Source organism: Lissotriton vulgaris, chromosome 10, assembly GCF_964263255.1.
Source record: "Lissotriton vulgaris chromosome 10, aLisVul1.2, whole genome shotgun sequence".
NCBI lineage: Eukaryota > Metazoa > Chordata > Amphibia > Caudata > Salamandridae > Lissotriton > Lissotriton vulgaris.
The window spans coordinates 917099850-917121688 of record NC_141698.1 but is presented as its reverse complement, the minus strand read 5'-3'; positions in this window follow the sequence as shown (position 1 = coordinate 917121688).

The window sequence follows — 21839 nt, the reverse complement described above, 5'->3', positions numbered from 1 at the left end:
AAGTTTTTCTTTTTCAACTGGACAACCATCTTTCACTTCATAAGCTCGACCGCTCGTGTCAACTGCATGCACCAAATCATTATCCTGGAAATAACTCTCCTCATTAAAAAATGCCTCACAACTTGAACTATGCATCCATTCTCCGGAAAAAACTTCACAAAAATGACTACGATTAACTATTCTCTTCCATCTACTATTTCTTTTGAAATCATAAATTGCCTTGTTTACCTTCCTAATTCTGTTGATTATCAAAATAAATAACTTTCGTTTAATTTCAAATGCCTGATCAATAACTTTCTCAACTTTTTTTTTCTCTTATAAAACACCACTTTCTGTTGACCTTTCTTAATATTTTTTAACAAATTGCCAATTATCCTGTTGCGGAACATTAGTTTACGAATGTCCCTAAACTGTTGTTTCCTTCTACTATCATGCACAGAGTTATCTCTTGCTCTAGCAATAACATTTTTGATTGGCCTTTCCTTTCCGTTTAAATTGCTTCTCTTTTTCTGGACTGAAACATTTTCTGTAGTAATACTTTTTTTACTACAAATATTTCTTATGAATGATTTCGTGGTCTTACCCGGTGCTTTCTTGGTGACTTGACAAGTTTTTTTTGTAGAGGATTGCTGCAGTAATTGATGGACCTGCTGTCTTTGACGTTTTGTAGCCTTTCTAATTCGATTCTTAGTTGGCATTTTCAAATTTTGAAATGATCTGCAGTTGAATCTGTGCTAAAATATAATAAAAAAATGTTATTAACCACTATTACCAAACAGTAAATCAATAACAGTCATCAAAAACTTAACACCCTACTTGTTATTTTAACATAGAATAATTTTTAGTGCATTGGCAAATTTAGAAATCACAAATAGTAGCAAAGAAATTGAATGCTTCTACATTTTACCTGTTTTGATTTATATGTGAATCTGAACTAATTTTATGAGCATATTTGATTATTTTATTAAAGACACTACACACAAACTATTTTTGAACTTTTGTTTAATTTTAAATGAAACGGTTTACATTTTTACTACATAGGCTCAAGCAGATCAGATTCCCACCCTAAGTCATACAATTCTGACAAATCGGCATTCTCATCATATTCTTCATCATCCTCAGGATTTAAATGATCTAAGGGATCTACTTCCACTGACGTTTCAATGACAAGTTCAACGATAAGATCGAGATCAACTGATTGCTCATTATCACTCATGCTTGATGTTGTCGTTATCTTTAAAAAAAGAGAACAACAATGAGATGTTGCAGACTAAGACACAAATCTCAGAGACTATAATAGTAAAATTGTTTAACAAGAGTATCATTTTGCAGCTATTATTTAGCCATGTCCAGCGATGCTGAAGAGGTGAGGCCTATGTCCAAGTCTTCAGTAAACAGGACTCATATCTTCTTAACCTTGGATAAGCCTCACCGACTCTGTGTCCCCTGCACATACTTAAATGTAAAGGGGCAGATTTATGTTAACTGGCACATCCCCAGGGATGCACCAGTTAACGTGCACCACTGCTCTGCTACCCATGGTGTGTCGCATTTACAATGTGGAGCACCATTGAGTAAAAACAGCACAGATGCGTCACGCATCGGTGCCGCAAAAGCAACACATTGCACGAGTCATGTCGTAAACACGACATGTCTACTGCAATGCACAGGAGGAAGCCACACATTGCATGGTGCTTCACTCCTTATGCCTGTTTCAAACAGCCATAAGGATTTGATTCAGGAATGCTATAAAGCTGGCTCAGTGAAATCTTCTAACTTTCACTGTGTTAGTTTTACAGGGCTTTCATGCAAATGAATGCCCACCCTGCAACAAAACACCTATATGAAACCTGACGCAGGTTTCATGTGGCACGGGACTTTACAGCATGACACATCTGCCTAGATGCATCAAGTTGTAAATATAGCAAATCTTTTGCACCGCCGCTGCAGAGTACAGAGGAGATAATACATGTGAAGGCCTACCAATGAAGTAAGTCATGTCCACTTCACTCTTGAACAAAGGCCAGACCTCTTTTGTGTCCGTGGACAGACCTAAACTTCATCTGCACAATGTTATTCGTAAACTTAGGAAACACAGGTGATGTAATTGAAAAATGTGGAGTTTTTTTTCCTCATTTCACAATCACATCACCTGTGTTTCCTCAGTGACTTAAAATGCTCTAAGACACATGAAAGTGTTTTTTTAAAGCCTTTGCACCATTTTTGGATCACTTTTAACATGGCTATGTAAGTCAAATAATCAAAATCTAAATTTGCCAAGCACAGATGGAAGCATATTTACAAGGAACTTGCACCACGGGGAAAGGTCTTAAATTAAAATGGGAAAAATAACATCAGAGACACTCAAATGCCTTATAAATATGCCCCAAACAACCTATGAAGCTCTAGCAGTACATATCCAGAAATGTAATTGATTTCAAAAAAACATTTTTAAACACAACATATAAATCAATTGTATACCTACATTCAAGAGGAAATGACTTAAAATGTCCTTAAGACACATGAAAGCGTTTTTTGATTGCCCTTGCACCATTTTTGGGTCACTTTTAACATGGCTATGTAACTCAAAGAATCAAAATCTAAATTTGCCAAGCACAGGTGGGAGCATATTTACAAGGAACAAGCCCCACGGAGAAAGCTCTTAAATTAAAATGGGAAAAATAACATCAGAGACACTCAAATGCCTTATAAAGAAGCAGACACCAATATTTCCTTGTGATAAATTTTAAAAGCATTCCTTTTCCTCAAAAACGATTTTCAAGTAATAATTTGAAAACACTGCACAGCTCCTATGTACAAAAACACCCTGTCAGTACTAATACTTCACATTATCTCCAATTACAATTTCTCAAAGAAACAAAATCTATTTGTAAAACACTTGAGACAAAGCAACATTTTAAAAACACAACTTTCTTCATAATTTTCTCCTTAAAGCATACTATTCTCTATCTAAATTAAATAAATCTTTTCTCACCTTAGCAAATACTTTATGAGTTTCAAAACAGTCTCAGAAATACACCAAATTGTCTTTAGCAGAACAAAGGGTATGCACTCCAGAGGCTGCAGCTATAGAAAGCACAGAAATGCTGACATTCATCACACATATCTCTCATGTCAGCCAATCAAAACTCTTCCCTCACTTTTTTCAAATCAAAACCCTTCCCCCCTCTGCCCTCTCTGCCTTTTTTGCATAGCAACCACCTCCTGAAAGACCTCTGATGTTTGCAAGTTCACACAACAATGTTTCAATTGAACTCTGAACTCTCAGTGCACCTGCGTATCCAGTGCAATCTTTCATTAAATGATTTTTTCTTGACCATTCAAATTACATCTTTCAAAGAACACATCCATGCACCCTAACTTTCTGTTTTCAGAAATGGAAATCCACCAATCACTGCTAGTGAATCATTAGCACTGAAACTCCACAGTTTTTTTCTTTACAAACTCCTACTGTTTCAACTGCCATTTCATTACCACACTTCATCTGACTGCAGCAGAACCTTCTCTCACCATGTTTTCTGTCTGGATTGTTGGACATAGTTACATCTACTGGGCTCAAAGGTATGCTGAAAACAGAAATTTACCTAACCTCAATATACAAGATATGGAAATTAAGTGGTTTGGCCACAGAGGATTAAAATGTCACCAATTGATACCATTGGTGAAAACCTTTATGCATTTGCCAAAACCTGACCTGTTAATTGTGCACTGTGGAGGTAATGATTTGGGCACGTTGACTGGGGTAGGTCTGGAAATGCTTTTAAAGGACACCTTTGAGCAATTAATGGCACTTTTTCCTCAAACTGCCTTGGTATATTCAAATATATATCACAACAAATAATACCTGGGGGTCTAAAGAAGAAAGAGGAGAGTTTGACAGTAAGAGCCACTAAACCCAATGCACACAGAGCAGTATCAGTGAGAGATGATAGTTAGTAACTGGTCAAGTCGAGACTCAAGAGTACCAGGAGAAAAATGTATTGTTCCCATCAGAAGCCACACTGTACCGCCCTTTTTGTCATCATTTGGGATCTCCTTACCCAGGAGACAAGACGGCCGGTAAGCATTACCGTGACCGAGATGTAATTAGTGAGCAGAACAGAAGAATGTAGTGGTGGCTACTGAAAAAAGCAGTGTACAGTGTTTGAAGTGAAAAAGTGAAGGGTAATAAAATTAGGTGAATGGGTGGAAAAAGAAATTTTATTGATATCCCCCAAACCCTAAGGTTAAAAGGCAGGTGTGGGTGCAGGTTTTAAAGAATAACCGCACTTATTAGTGGTCGACATGTTTCAGCATATCATAAGATTTTCTTAATGCATTCTTCAGGACCTTATATATAATACACTACTGCTTTTGAAAATAAATAAATTATAAAGATATCACCTGGACATCCAGGCGTGCTCAACCAAATACTGTCAGTGCAATGGTAGTGGATCCAACATGAAAAACAGACGCACAAACACACATGTAGAACACGTAAAGTTATTCACATCGTTCATGTTTGTATTAATATTGACATTGCAATATGTTCAATCATACCTCAAAATGTGGGTATGCACTCACCCTTACGTGTAGGTTGAGGAGCTTCACCCCACCTGGCTGCAGTGCAGGTAAAAGGAGCACCGCTCTGTGAGAAATTGCATAATTTTAACAGAGCTGCTAGTGATATGACACTAACTGAATACATGGGATAAATAAAAATTAATAAATGTATGCTTCGAGAAAAGAGGTAGTCTGCGCCTCTTGAGACCAGGCTGGGCTGAAAGTCGCAATCCGTCATGGCTCAGAAACGATGACAATTTAATAGGGACGCTTAATGCATGAGGTTAAAGCCGTATCAGGTATGTAGCTACATGGCTTCTGAAGGTATGTGATCACAAAGGGCACACGAAATACGCTGCGCCTAAGAGATGATGTATCGTATGGATGGTAATGATCATAATTTAATAGGGACGCTTAATGCATGCCGTGTCAATTGTATTGAAATGGCTCCGTTGTTTTTAAAAACATTTAGTTAGAGAGGGCAAACAAGATACGCTGCTTGTGATTAATGTTTCCTCGTCTAGATGGCAAAATAACTTCTAATTGCTGTTCGTGCGAAGCTTGGAACAAAAGCACGAAATACGCTTCGTTTGAAAGATAGCGCGCAGGACACTAGCCGCGTGTGCCTACAAAGTGAGACAGAGTGAGAAAACACGGGGACACGCTTGATGCGTGCACTCACCTAACCGTCGGCGTCTCCTGGCAGTCTTCAGTACTGCTCGGGGGGGCGCCGACTGCCGAACGACGTGATGTTTTGTAAGCTTTGCAAGTCAGCCATGACGTGAACGATCACGTGATGGCCAGACTTGTGGGAAATGTAGTTCTGTCCTTAGTGCACCTATTTAAAAGGAGTTTATTTACGGCTTGTACCATGGTGTTTGTGTTGTACACCTCCTTTGTCACGAGACACAGATAAACGAGTGTTTATACGTTGATATACTGTGTCGTTGAGCCCTTTTTAAAGAACATCATTCGGAGAGGTTTAATACCCTATCCAGGGGATAGAAGGCTTGGTTGTGTGACAAAAACAAGTCATTCAACAGCATACCGGAAGCCCCAAAGGTGTCGTGTCTGTTTATTGGTATGTGATGACTGCCCTGTAAATCTTGATTTCATAACAAATAGACAGTTTTGATTTCATAACAAATAGGCAGTTTGAAGGGAGGGGACACAATGTTTCCGACAACTCAGAGGGACATCCAGGGTATAGGCTCATTGAGGCCTTCCTTGTCGCTGTTAAGGCGGTATACCCATTTCTGTTCTATCTTGAACAAAAACCGGCTGGTATCTGCACAGGAGTCTGGAATGTGCGGCTGTTCGAGAACTGTCCAATAAAAATCTTCTGGACCGTGGCCCTTCTCCAAGAAATGTGCAGTCAGTCTGGTGGCTTGCTTACGGCACCGCACAGTGCTTTTATGTTCCTGGATACGTGTGCGGACCTTTCTGGTTGTCATACCGACATACCGTAATTCACAAGGACATTTGATCATATATATCAAGTTACTGCTGTTACAATTTGTAAACTTGTTTTGTGTCCATGGACGATTGGTGCCAATGTCAACTTCAGTGGATTTGTTAGTCTGCGGACAGACGGTGCAATTTCCACATGGGTGGTGTCCGACCACCGCTGGTAGATCCCAAAGGGTACCCACTTGTCTCCCTTCTTTGCTGCGTGGGCGTGTATGAACCAGTTGGTCTTTCAGGTTCGGTCCTCTTTTGTATGCGAACAAGGGCTGAGGGATGTCATCACCTCCGGTCTTGAGGATGGACCAGTGCTTCTTTATAATTTTCTGTACCTGGTTGGATCGGCTGTTAAAGGTGTTAACAAATGCCATCCGATCTGTTTTTTCTTTTGGAGGGTTGATTGCAAGTAGGGCATCCCTATGGTTGTTTGAAGCCCTCTTTTTAGATCTACGAATGATTTTCTTGGGGTATCGTTTCTCCTTTAGTTGTTCCTCTAGGTTTTTGGAATGTGCTTCAAAAGATTCCTTCTTAGAGCAGTTTCTTTGTACCCTGAGGAACTGGCCAAAAGGTAAATTGTCCCTCAGGGCCCGTGGGTGGCAACTGTCGTACCGCAACAATGCGTTCCTGGCCATAGGTTTACGATATAGCTCAGACTCGATGCCTGTAGGAGTCGCATGTAGCTGCAAATCGAGAAAAGCCAATGATGTTCTACTCTGCTCAATGGTGAACTTTAAGTATTGGTTCTTACTGTTCAACCAGCTATGAAATGATGTTAGTTCATCTTCAGTACCACGCCATACCACCAGAATGTCATCAATATAGCGTTTCCACATATATATTGATGAAAGGTATGGGTTAGTGGTTGTTAGTACGCTCTGTTGTTCAAAGTGGTGAACGTACAGGTTCGCCAGGCTCGGCGCGAAAACACTGCCCATACTGGTCCCGGACGTTTGCAGGTACAGTGTGTCTTCGAAGCGGAAGTAGTTCTCCTTCATAGCCATTTCAGCCAATTGCATTATGAAGGGTATTGGTGTGATCGATTGGTGGTTACTCTGCTCCAAAAGTGCTCCCACTACTTCTAGGGTCTCAGTTTGTGGGATCGATGTGTATAACGATTCAACATCGAACGATACTAGGATGTCAGTTTCGATGTTGTACTGTATCGTGGGAAGGAGTCTTAGGACATCTTTGGTATCTTGGAGAAAAGTGATCGAAACTCTTATCTGCCGTTGAGATCGGATCCTACTGAAGGTCTACAAACCAGAATCAATGCCTTAGTAGAAGAAGCCACGAGTGAGGGTTGGATAACCTCTCAGGAAGGACAATACTTGGTCACAAAGCACCCTATAATCCCATATTTTTACTGTTTGCCCAAAGTCCACAAGCCAACAAGGCCACCACCTGGTAGGCCCATCATTTCTGGCATTGGGTCAGTACTAGAACCCCTCTCGACTTTTGTGGACTACTTCCTTAACCCAATGGTCAAAGCAATGCCCACTTTTCTCCAAGATACCAAAGATGTCCTAAGACTCCTTCCCACGATACAGTACAACATCGAAACTGACATCCTAGTATCGTTCGATGTTGAATCGTTATACACATCGATCCCACAAACTGAGACCCTAGAAGTAGTGGGAGCACTTTTGGAGCAGAGTAACCACCAATCGATCACACCAATACCCTTCATAATGCAATTGGCTGAAATGGCTATGAAGGAGAACTACTTCCGCTTCGAAGACACACTGTACCTGCAAACGTCCGGGACCAGTATGGGCAGTGTTTTCGCGCCGAGCCTGGCGAACCTGTACGTTCACCACTTTGAACAACAGAGCGTACTAACAACCACTAACCCATACCTTTCATCAATATATATGTGGAAACGCTATATTGATGACATTCTGGTGGTATGGCGTGGTACTGAAGATGAACTAACATCATTTCATAGCTGGTTGAACAGTAAGAACCAATACTTAAAGTTCACCATTGAGCAGAGTAGAACATCATTGGCTTTTCTCGATTTGCAGCTACATGCGACTCCTACAGGCATCGAGTCTGAGCTATATCGTAAACCTATGGCCAGGAACGCATTGTTGCGGTACGACAGTTGCCACCCACGGGCCCTGAGGGACAATTTACCTTTTGGCCAGTTCCTCAGAGTACAAAGAAACTGCTCTAAGAAGGAATCTTTTGAAGCACATTCCAAAAACCTAGAGGAACAACTAAAGGAGAAACGATACCCCAAGAAAATCATTCGTAGATCTAAAAAGAGGGCTTCAAACAACCATAGGGATGCCCTACTTGCAATCAACCCTCCAAAAGAAAAAACAGATCGGATGGCATTTGTTAACACCTTTAACAGCCGATCCAACCAGGTACAGAAAATTATAAAGAAGCACTGGTCCATCCTCAAGACCGGAGGTGATGACATCCCTCAGCCCTTGTTCGCATACAAAAGAGGACCGAACCTGAAAGACCAACTGGTTCATACACGCCCACGCAGCAAAGAAGGGAGACAAGTGGGTACCCTTTGGGATCTACCAGCGGTGGTCGGACACCACCCATGTGGAAATTGCACCGTCTGTCCGCAGACTAACAAATCCACTGAAGTTGACATTGGCACCAATCGTCCATGGACACAAAACAAGTTTACAAATTGTAACAGCAGTAACTTGATATATATGATCAAATGTCCTTGTGAATTACGGTATGTCGGTATGACAACCAGAAAGGTCCGCACACGTATCCAGGAACATAAAAGCACTGTGCGGTGCCGTAAGCAAGCCACCAGACTGACTGCACATTTCTTGGAGAAGGGCCACGGTCCAGAAGATTTTTATTGGACAGTTCTCGAACAGCCGCACATTCCAGACTCCTGTGCAGATACCAGCCGGTTTTTGTTCAAGATAGAACAGAAATGGGTATACCGCCTTAACAGCGACAAGGAAGGCCTCAATGAGCCTATACCCTGGATGTCCCTCTGAGTTGTCGGAAACATTGTGTCCCCTCCCTTCAAACTGCCTATTTGTTATGAAATCAAAACTGTCTATTTGTTATGAAATCAAGATTTACAGGGCAGTCATCACATACCAATAAACAGACACGACACCTTTGGGGCTTCCGGTATGCTGTTGAATGACTTGTTTTTGTCACACAACCAAGCCTTCTATCCCCTGGATAGGGTATTAAACCTCTCCGAATGATGTTCTTTAAAAAGGGCTCAACGACACAGTATATCAACGTATAAACACTCGTTTATCTGTGTCTCGTGACAAAGGAGGTGTACAACACAAACACCATGGTACAAGCCGTAAATAAACTCCTTTTAAATAGGTGCACTAAGGACAGAACTACATTTCCCACAAGTCTGGCCATCACGTGATCGTTCACGTCATGGCTGACTTGCAAAGCTTACAAAACATCACGTCGTTCGGCAGTCGGCGCCCCCCCGAGCAGTACTGAAGACTGCCAGGAGACGCCGACGGTTAGGTGAGTGCACGCATCAAGCGTGTCCCCGTGTTTTCTCACTCTGTCTCACTTTGTAGGCACACGCGGCTAGTGTCCTGCGCGCTATCTTTCAAACGAAGCGTATTTCGTGCTTTTGTTCCAAGCTTCGCACGAACAGCAATTAGAAGTTATTTTGCCATCTAGACGAGGAAACATTAATCACAAGCAGCGTATCTTGTTTGCCCTCTCTAACTAAATGTTTTTAAAAACAACGGAGCCATTTCAATACAATTGACACGGCATGCATTAAGCGTCCCTATTAAATTATGATCATTACCATCCATACGATACATCATCTCTTAGGCGCAGCGTATTTCGTGTGCCCTTTGTGATCACATACCTTCAGAAGCCATGTAGCTACATACCTGATACGGCTTTAACCTCATGCATTAAGCGTCCCTATTAAATTGTCATCGTTTCTGAGCCATGACGGATTGCGACTTTCAGCCCAGCCTGGTCTCAAGAGGCGCAGACTACCTCTTTTCTCGAAGCATACATTTATTAATTTTTATTTATCCCATGTATTCAGTTAGTGTCATATCACTAGCAGCTCTGTTAAAATTATGCAATTTCTCACAGAGCGGTGCTCCTTTTACCTGCACTGCAGCCAGGTGGGGTGAAGCTCCTCAACCTACACGTAAGGGTGAGTGCATACCCACATTTTGAGGTATGATTGAACATATTGCAATGTCAATATTAATACAAACATGAACGATGTGAATAACTTTACGTGTTCTACATGTGTGTTTGTGCGTCTGTTTTTCATGTTGGATCCACTACCATTGCACTGACAGTATTTGGTTGAGCACGCCTGGATGTCCAGGTGATATCTTTATAATTTATTTATTTTCAAAAGCAGTAGTGTATTATATATAAGGTCCTGAAGAATGCATTAAGAAAATCTTATGATATGCTGAAACATGTCGACCACTAATAAGTGCGGTTATTCTTTAAAACCTGCACCCACACCTGCCTTTTAACCTTAGGGTTTGGGGGATATCAATAAAATTTCTTTTTCCACCCATTCACCTAATTTTATTACCCTTCACTTTTTCACTTCAAACACTGTACACTGCTTTTTTCAGTAGCCACCACTACATTCTTCTGTTCTGCTCACTAATTACATCTCGGTCACGGTAATGCTTACCGGCCGTCTTGTCTCCTGGGTAAGGAGATCCCAAATGATGACAAAAAGGGCGGTACAGTGTGGCTTCTGATGGGAACAATACATTTTTCTCCTGGTACTCTTGAGTCTCGACTTGACCAGTTACTAACTATCATCTCTCACTGATACTGCTCTGTGTGCATTGGGTTTAGTGGCTCTTACTGTCAAACTCTCCTCTTTCTTCTTTAGACCCCCAGGTATTATTTGTTGTGATATATTGAGTAAAGGGGCTTATACCTGGTTGGTCTATAAACTTGCCCTTAGACCCTCCCCACTTATTGTTGAACATATTCAAATATATGCCAAAGACAGAAATGGAGGTGGTCGAACCAATTTTCTCCACAAATTGAGAAGTCGAGGAAGCATGTAAACAAATCTGTTTCAGCTTACATGAGAGACCATGGAATGGGCTCCATGTACAACAATAACTTGCGTTACTGCATGCAAGATATCTACAGAGGAGATGGAGTTCACTTCTCAGATGAGGGCAACAGAATTTTCATTTTGAATTTAAGACTGTGCATTGGTACTTACTTATAAGTACCTAAATGTACCATAAACCCAAAAGCTCTTCTCAGAGCTACCCTACATCTGATCACTCACAATTATTATCTTACTCTAACTTTTTTCACTAATTTTCAACAAAGTACGCTCCCCGGAGCGCTACCCGGTACGCGAACCGGAAGCTAACCGCGCGAAATTTCTAAAAAAAATGTTTTTTTCCCGCACATATGGGCCTCCTCAGCCACCCTCAGAAAACCTAGGGGGTCAAGATACGTCTACTGTGCCCCCTTCTACCCATTCTGAACATTATTTTCCCTCCATCTTGTATCTTAATTCGACTGAAACACAAAATGGTGGACTCCCGTAACGCTGCTGGTTCGCGTACCGGGGCGCTCCCCGGGAAGCGCTCCATTAAAAAAGGTGGGAAAGTAATTTACAGAAAAACGACTGGAAACACTTTCACCAAATATAGATTAGCTCATACTACATACCAATCCCTACCATTTTCATAAATTTGTTTGGAATTCCATTTAGCCATTTAGCCTGTAGACCTCTCTAAATACCCTGAGGTAAATTACTTCACAAAACACATCTGAAGTGTTGGAATTGACAACCAATGAAAATGTTACTTTCATTTTCAATTTTTTTTTACCTGACATTTGATTGGTTATGTACTTGAATATATATAAAGGAAGAGAAGGAAACACAGCCATTTTGACTACTACTTCCTGGTGTACATTTCAATAGGATTTTCACTAATAACTTCAACTTCTTTTTAAAGGTAAGATGTTATTTTATAAATTTGAAAGGAGAACTATGTTATGCACTTTAAATTAATTTGGGAAAACATTTTCAGATAGTTATATACTGTCCCTCTGTAACAGTTACACATTGAGAAAGGCTTGTTTATTATAATTATGGATTGATTTAGGTTTCTATGATATAATTATGAATTTACTTAGGCTTCTTCACAGGCACTTTTTAATAGTACTACTTCACGCCTGAAACCATACAGTGCCCAAAGATAACTTCTCTGTTAAAAACTCACAAGTACCTCTCTGAACTTAAACCCAACAATGCCCTATCTCTACTGATATATTTTTTTGATGCAATTTACAGCAAGAAAATGGAAGCACAACAGAATGAATTAAAAATTTAATTTCAAATTAAGATTGAAAACAATCCTAACGAAGAAAAAGAAGAAACAGACTTTTTGGATGACACTGTAGACGAAGAATTAATTAAATGTGTTGAAGAATGTGAATCATGGAGTGAAAATGACGACATACCAGATGAATTAATGTTACAAATTCTTTTAGATTTTGAAAAATCAGAACAATAAATTTAAATTTTATAAGTTAAAATTGTTTGAGACATTATTCTTTTTTATTTGAAAATGCTGAAAAAGTACCCAAAAGATATAATAAAAAAATATACTTAAAATATACTGTGCAACTTTTTTGTGTTAGATAGTAAATAAAAAAAAATCAACAAAACAAACAATCAATTAACATACAATATTTGAAAAGTCTATCATTCTTTTTTCCTCATAGTACGCTCCCCGGGCCGCTTCCCGGTTCGCGAACCGGGAGCTTCCCACGCAAGAAAAATAATAATTTTTTTTTTTACCCCGCGGGGCCCTTTTAAAACCTCCACATCAAACCTAGGGGGTCAGGGAGGATCTACTATGCCCCCTTATGGTCATTTCCTCCTTTGTTTTGGCCTCCTCTTGTCTCTCGATCCTACCGAGAGACAAGATGGCGGCCGCTCCGGACTGTTTAGAATGTTGACAGACACCGGAGAGCTATTCAGCTTCGCTTCGCGAAGTTCCGTTACGCGCCAAGTACGCGAACCGGAGCGCTGCCCGGAGCGCTGTTACAGATATATATCTTTTTTTGAACGTTAATTTATCAAAATCCACTTGAGCACATATATTGAGACCTAGCAAAGGCACATCGGGCTACCAGTCCCTACAATTTTGCCAAGTTTCGTGCAAATCCATTCAGCCGTTCGGGCTAAAAGTGAGGCCAACCGCCCTATGGAAATTAACATGGGAAAAACGCGTTTTGGGACCCCCTTTTTTCTCGGCCCCCCCTTGACGAACCACCCCCAAAATTTTCAGGGGCTGCACAGAAACAAAATGTTCCATTTTCCTGAAAATTTCAGCCAATTCCGTCCACAAACGCCAAAGTTATTAGACATAGAATTTTCAAAAATCCCATAGAGAAAAAATCCGAACTATATATACCTACTGGCGACCAGTTAAAAATTCTTGTATGTTCATTCAACATTAGCAACTATGTATCAGCGGTAGTGCGTTGTCACTGTTTAGTATCTACCACATGATCATGGTGGGCGTCACCAGGGGGTGGCGCCTATTTCACTGCATACACCTATAAAAAAAGCATAATTGATTACAAACATGTTGCAGCGTGATCAAGGGCTTCCCGCCCGAAACGCGTCGCTGGTTCTGTTTTAATCTGTAAATAAAAAATACCATCTTTGCTGAATTGCTGGTCCGGTCCTCTTCCTTGTTGGCGTGGAGGCGGTGTCTGCAAGCGCAGAGCAGGCTGGGGAGGAATCTTTCTTCATATATATATATATATATATATATATATATATATATATATATATATATATATATATATATATATATATATATATATATATATATATATATGCTGCATTTTGCATTTTGTGAGTTGCAGTTTCCCACTGGACTGCATCAGATCCAGCACAGCAGGTGTAGCTGATCTCCCGTCATTGGGAGCACCAAAGGACTTTAAAAGGAGGGAGAAGTTGGTCACGAGTACCAGCAGCACTGAAGAAGGCATTTATGCTAAAATGCATTTGCACGCTGTACCACTGAATTAAGAGGTTCCCTGAGGTAATCCCCGCTGTGTCCTTGAGCTTTTTCTTCCTGGAGGAGCTTCTTGGTGATATTTATCACGGCTGCCAACAAAGTGAAACATAGACCCACCCTCCAAAGTGTCCTGGGTCTGTTGGCATCTGACTGTGTGAGAATCAAGGGATTGATATACCCAGGATCACCATGACCACGAACCATGCCTGTAGCTGCTGTTTCGGCAGTCCGTGACTTCACGGGGAGGCAAGTGTTAGTTCTGCATGCTTCACGGCCCGGCTAATTCCACCTTGCGGTTGGGGCGTTGGGGACCGGAGGGAACTCTTAAACAGCATTTTTGCATGACCATCAGCTGCTACACAGCCCCTCATTCTTAGCTGAGACACAATAGCATTTACTGGAAGAACATTGAATCCTGCCATTGCACATACTTTGTGCTGCATTCTGGGAGTTGCAGTTTCCCACTGGACCGCATCAGACCCAGCACAGCAGGTGTAGCTGATCTCCCATCATTGGGAGCGCCAAAGGACTTTAAAAGGAGGGAGAAGTTGGTCACGAGGTACCAGCAGCACTGAAGAAGGCACTTATGCCGAAATGCATTTGCACGATGTACCACTGAATAAAGAGGCTCCCTGAGGTAATCCCCGTGTGTCCTTGAGCTTTTCCTTCCTGGAGGAGCTTCTTGGTGATATTTATCACGGCTGCCACAACGTGAAACATAGACCCACCCTCCAAAGTGTCCTGGGTCTGTTGGCATCTGACTGTGTGAAAATCAAGGGATTGATATACCCAGGACCACCACGACAAAGAACCATGCTTGTGGCTGCTGTTCTGGCAGTCCGTGACTTCACAGGGAGGCAATTGTGATTTCTGCATGCTTCACGGCCCGGCTAATTCCACATTGCGGTTTGGGCGTTGGGGACCGGAGGGAACTCTTAAACAGCATTATTGCATGATCATCAGCTGCTACACGGCCCCCCATTCTTACCTTGCACACAACAGCGTTCATTGGAAGAACATTGAATCCTGCCATGGGAGTTGCAGTTTCCCACTGGACCACATCAGACCCAGCACAGCAGGTGTAGCTGATCTCCCATAATTGGGAGCGCCAAAGGACTTTAAAAGGAGGGAGAAGTTGGTCACGAGGTACCAGCAGCACTGAAGAAGGCACTTATGCCGAAATTCATTTGCACGATGTACCACTGAATAAAGAGGTTCCCTGAGGTAATCCCCGCTGTGTCCTTGAGCTTTTTCTTCTTGGAGGAGCTTCTTGGTGAGATATATGTAGGTAAGGTTGTATGCTGGCATCGCTATATAGATGACCTATTCATTGTGTGGCAAGGGGCAGTGAATACGGCGGAGGGATACATTGAGATCCTTAATAACAATGACTAAAATCTGCACTTTTCAGGGTCCATCAGTCCAGTGGCAGTGGACTATTTGGACCTGAGGGTGTTCATTGATAGTGGCCGTATTCATACCGCACTTTTCAGAAAAGAAACTGCAGGTAATTCTATTCTGTTTGCCAGCAGTACTCATCCACCTCAGTTGGTCAGAAGCATACCCTACGGGGAACTACTAAGACTTCGTAGAAACAGCTCGAGGGAGCAGGATTTCGAGGCGGCTGCCTCGGAATACCTTGCACGATTCAGTCTTAGAGGGTATGATGAAATGGTGCTTCAAAGTACTCTTAAAAAGGTGAGAAGAATCCCGAGAAGAGAACTTCTGGGTAAAAAATCTCCCAACAGTGAACTCACCAAAAAAGAGGGGAAACTCAGGATGGTAACCCCATATTCCTCTGGGGCTAATCAGTTGAGAGCTATGTTGAGGAAGAACTGGCACATTCTCCTGACGGATAGTGTGCTGAAGGACGACTTACCACCGCACCCCTTGGTGACCTTTAGCAGAGCAAGGTCATTAAGGGACATGTTGGTGAGAAGCCATCTAGAGAAACCTGCTCCCAGGACTAATACCTTAAGAGAAATGAAGGGATTTTATCCCTGTGGCCGCTGCAAGGCCTGTGCAACTAGCAGAAGGGTCCTCACATATGATATACCCGATACAGGGAAATCCATGAAGATACAAAAATTCATCACCTGTGACACCTCCTATGTAGTTTACTGCTTGGCTTGCCCATGTGGCTTACGCTATATTGGGAGCACTATCAACCAATTAAAATTGAGAATACTCGAAAATCTACGAGCTATCGATAAGTCAGATCCTGCATATCCGGTAGCCTGGCATTTTGCGGAACTGCATGGGAAGGATAGGAGCAAGCTGCAGTATTTCGGATTGGACTCTGTACCATTGAATGCAAGGGGAGGGGACCGGCTCAGGCGGCTGCACAGGCTAGAGTCGTGATATATTATAGATCTGTCGACCAAATACCCTAGAGGCTTAAACAGTGGTGAGGAGATGGCAGTCCACTTAGGGAAGTAAATAGGGAAAACTGTATGACACACTGTTTGACATGCTGCAATATGATTTTGATATGAGAAATAGTGATTCCTGCATGTATTGTTTTATCCTTCACTGTATGAATTTAGATACAGGGATGAATGTGATCAATTAGATGAAGGAATTAATGAATTTTCTGAGTAAATTCTAAGGTTAGCTGCACACTGACGATTCTGATGTAAAGAAATGAACTATAAGAATGATTTTCAGTTTTGCTGTGATTGACAAAGTTTACAACAATGTGGATAAATTGACGAGGGATATCAGTCGATCCACAGCTAGATGTTAGGGTATGTTCCATTGCTTAATGTGTGTATACCCTCTGCTTTTACATAGGAACCGATTTATGGTGGCATAATATTTGTGCGAGTGTAATGGGGGAATATATACTCCAAGATGGCGCTGTTGTTTCTGCAGAGGGGTTAGTCCCTTGTCTGTTTTTACCAGAGTTGAGTAACTTTATTAACAGCTCATGTGTATAGTGCCATTGACACTGATGATGGCTAAACGCCGAAACGCGTTTGTTGTGTGGTTCCTGAATTAAAAGAAACTGTTGGACCTGACCCTCCGGAGTGCTGTATTTTCTGTGTAAAGCGAGAAAAATTTGAGCGTGATATATATATATACATATATATATATATATATATATATATATATATATATATATATATATATATATTTCGCTACTGCCTTTGTCAGTGGTACCTGACAAAGGCAGTAGCCGAAACGCGTCTGGTGCTCAGAGGGTCAGTAATAAAACCGATTGATCCTCCTCCCGCGAGTGCTTGTTTTCTTTGGGGAATACGGAGAAAAAGGAGCTGAGATATATATATATATATATATTCACTAAAAAAATCCTAGGTTTCTCACCAGTTATAGGTAGCTAAAAATTTTACTCATACAAAACCATTGAAATTCCCACGTTATAGTTAGTTGGACTCACTATAACTTGCGCGCCCGCAATCCACTGCTGATGATGTCACATATTACATCATTCATGACATGGTCAGTGACATCACTGATGACATCACTGATGACATCATCCAGTGACTGTGTGTTTCTGTAAAGTTTAAATATGTTTTACATATTGAAGAATGAGTGGATGTATAAGTGTCTGGATGAAGGATTTAGTAGGTGTGTGACTGACTGTTTAAGTGAGTGATTAAATGTGTCTTACTGAATGCATTGGTTAGTGACTAAACTGTCTGAATGTGTGCATCAGTATGTCTGTTGTTGTGTATGCTGCTGCATGTGTTGATCAGTAGTTATATGAGTGGCTATATGGGTTGCCCAAGTATTTGTATGTGAGGCTGAGTGTGTGTGTGGTTGGCTGGGAGGTGTGTGACTCTGTGCATAGATGTAAATGTACAGGAATTTATACAGCGCAAATCACCGAGCGGTTTCTAAGCGCTTGCTTAGGGAACCTGTCCTGGTATTCCCCTGTGTGATAACCCCGGCAGGGTATCCGCAAGGTGAAAGCCAGGCATCCCGCCGCGAGGGGGCGTTGTGGAGATTAAGCAAGCTATTGCCTAGAGTCGCAGATTGTGAACCCGTGAATTGCGTAGGCACTTGTACGAGAATTGTCGAGTCCATGGACATTTTAGGCCTCAAGACCGCGCCGAGCTGGGAATTGAACCCTGGTCCCCGGTTGACCTCTGCTTCCAGGTCTGCCTCCTCTAATCAGTGAGCCACACTTCTCACTGGAGATGTGTAAGCAGTTGATTCACCTGGTGTATGGGTTCAAGAGTGCATGTGGAAACAGCTTTATGGGCGGTTGACTGTGTGCATGGGTGTTTTGGTAACTGAATGGATATCTCAGTGATATGTAAAACACAGTGCATGTGAGAGTTGGCATATATAAATGACTATACATGAGAGCCAGTGATTGTATGAGAGGCTGTATGGATCAATGTGTACTTGTATCAGTGATTGTATAAGATAGTAAGTATGTGTTAGTATATGTTTGTATATTTGAGGTGTTGTCTATATAACTGTATAGATGAGGAAATGGGAGTGTGATTGATTCTTTGCATGACTGATTAGGTGTGTGAGTAACTCCATGAATGAGTGGCAGTGTGTGAGTGTCTGTATAGGTGTATGAGTGCATATGATAGTGTTGTATTGATGAGTGTCTGTATGTATGAGTGATTGTATGTGTGAATGAGTGGATGTGTGTGTAGACCTAGGAATCAGTGAGTGCGTATGTAGTTACTGGTATTGGTGTGTCAATAATTTCAGGAATGGTAGTTTGTATTTAACACTTGGTGTATCAAAGGTTAGATTAGAGTGTGAGCAGGTGCATCGTATTATCACATGGATGATGTCATCAGTGATGTCATTTGAGATGTCATCAGTGATGTCACTGACCATGTCATGAATGATGTAATATGTGACATCATCAGCAGTGGATTGCTGGCGTGCGAGTTATAGTGAGTCCAACTAACTATAACGTGGGAATTTCAATGGTTTTGTATGAGTAAAATTTTTAGCTAACTATAACTGGTGTGAAACCTATGTTTTTTTAGTGAATTTCAAAGGTTTTTTAAATGCTAATTCCTAACTATAACGATTGTGAAACCTATGGTTTTTTCAGTGAATTTCAAAGATTTTTTAAATGCAAATTCTTGACTATAACAACTGTGAAACCTATGGTTTTTTCAGTGAATTTCAAAGGTTTTTTAAAAGCTAATTCCTTTTTATATTGAGTTTGTAACCTACGATTTTTAAACTGATTTTTTTTATTACCTGTTTTTTATAACTATTATTTATTTATTTGTTTTCACAAAAATAATTATTTACATGTATTTCCATGTAGGTTTTTTTTTTTATCATATTGTTTTGGGGCGCTCAGGGTGCGCGCACCGGTAAGCTCAACCGATAGCGCAGCGAGAGCGCTATTGCCGCGTGCGGAAAAAAAGGACGTATTTAACTAAATAATAATGCAAGACATTCAGTAGCACACTTATAAAAGTAGTATTTTTGATTGTAAATACCCGTATTATAACTTTAAACGTATTTCCGTAATGCTAGCAAAACTTCATTTAGACGCGCCGCGTAAGCGCCCCCAGAAGCGCCTACGTACGTGCCGCGTAAGCGCCCCCGGAAGAGCCTACGTTTGTGCTGCGTAAGCGCCCCCAGAAGCGCTTCGGTGCGTGCAGCGTAAGCGCGTCAAGTCATGTGACCTTAAAATAACTTTTTTCATTGGTTGTTAACAGTTTTTTTTTGCAACTAATGAAAACCCCACCCATTTCCTTCACTTCTTCTTTCACTTTGGAGACAGCAAGACCTGTTCTTTTCTATTCTTCCTTTTTGTGAAAAGAATGGCTGCTAGATCATCCAGCAGCAGTGAGAACCAAGATGGCTTCATTGAGGAGGTGCCTCCTGAGCCCAAGGTAAAGGAGCACTTTATTTGGAAGTTTTTCACCATACTACCAGGTGAAAAAAAGGTGAATGCTACAAAAGTGGAGTGCAAAATTTGCAAAACTGTACTTTCACGGGGTGATTCTACAAGGAAGTACAGTTTTGGAAACTCGACAAGGATTCGCCATGTTCAGAGGAGGCACCCCTAGAACTATGCCCGGGAGTGTGTCAGGGCTCTGACACGAAATCCCCCAAGGGATGGTGCTTCAACATCTACTGGAGGACCAACTACATCAAACGTGAGAGGGAGACCTGAGCAGCTGATTCCTAACATTCAGCCTGTTTTTCATGGCATCACTATAAAATGTAAGGACTGTGATGAAATGCTTTGTTACGGAGAACAAAGTATCATGAACATTGTACGTACAAGGGAAAACCACCGCTGCCGTCCCCAGCCCTAATTTTTACTTTTTTTTGCTCCTGTTGAGCAGTTTGACATTCCCTGCTTTTGTTTTTGTTTACAAAGAAAACCTAAAAAGAAGAAAAAGAACAGTTCTTTTTTAGAACTACCTCCAATTCTCTAAAAAGAGCTGTATTCTTAACAAATACAAAAGGAGTGAGTGAAGTGGAGTGCAGTGAGAGCGGAAAGGAAAATGAGTGAGGGAGCTAAAAAAGGGACGAGAGGGGAAGGGAAGTAGAGTAGGGGGATTGAAAGAAGGTGAGTGTGGGAGTATGGCTGAGTTATAGGGTGTGAGCGTGACAGAAGAGGAGTGAGAGACTAAGGGGACGGAAAGAATGAGGCTAACAGAGAGAGAATGAAGGAAGGGGAGTGTAGAACTAAGAGGACAGAGGGAGTAAGACAAGGAGTTAGTGAAGTGGAGTAAGGATAGTAAGGGAAGGGAAAAGAGTGAAGGAGCGAAGGAAGGGAAGAGAGAGGAAGGAAAGTAAAGGAGAAGGTTTGAAAGAAGGTGAGTGTGGGAGTATGGCTGAGTTATACGGAGTGAGCGTGACAGAAGAGGAGTGAGAGACTAAGGGGACGGAGAGAATGAGTCTAACAGAGAGAGAATGAGGGAACCGGAGAGCACACCTGGGAACGCACCCAGCGCTTTCCCCGCGAAAATAGCAAAAACAAATAGTTTTTTTAACCTTCAGGGTCCTTCTAGGAAAACCACAAAAAACCTAGGGGGTCAGGGGGTGTCTACCCTGCCCCCTTTTACACATTTCTTCCTTTTTTTTTTCACCTCAGGTGTCTCGATTTTCCCGAGTCACAAGATGGCGGACTCTCCGGACTGTTAAGAATGTTGACAGACACCCGACAACCAATCAGCTTTCCGCTCGCGCACTCCCGTAGCGCGCCGTGTGCGCTTTCGGGTACACGTACCGGTGAGCGCTCGGAGCGCGCCCATAGATATATATGTGGTTTTGAAGTTGCTTTTCATAAAAACCACTGGAGCAATTTTAAACAAATATGGAAAATGCCCTACTACATACCAGTACCTATCATTTTGCCAACTTTGGTGTAATTCCTTTCAGCCGTTCAGGCTGTAGCCGTTTCTAAATGTCCTATGGAAAACTGCATGGGGAAAACACATTTGAAACTATTGAAAATTAGAACCAATCAAAATTTAACTTACGTTTTGAATTTGTATGTGATGAAGAATGATTGGTTACGTATATATCTTAAATGAAAGGAAAACACAGCCATTTTGTGATACCCCTGTCAGAGGTACTTTTGAGAGGAATTTTGGCTGCTCAATTTCTGGACTTTCAACTACACAGTACGTACTCTTTTACTTTCAAAAAGGTGAGTTGTTAATTTGTAAGGGGAACTATATTGTACACTTTAAGATAATTTGGAAAATGTATTCTGTTACTTATTTACAGTCCTTCTGTTATAATTATGGATTAAGGTAGGCTTCATCTCATGCACTGCTTTATATTTCTAATACCTGCCTGATA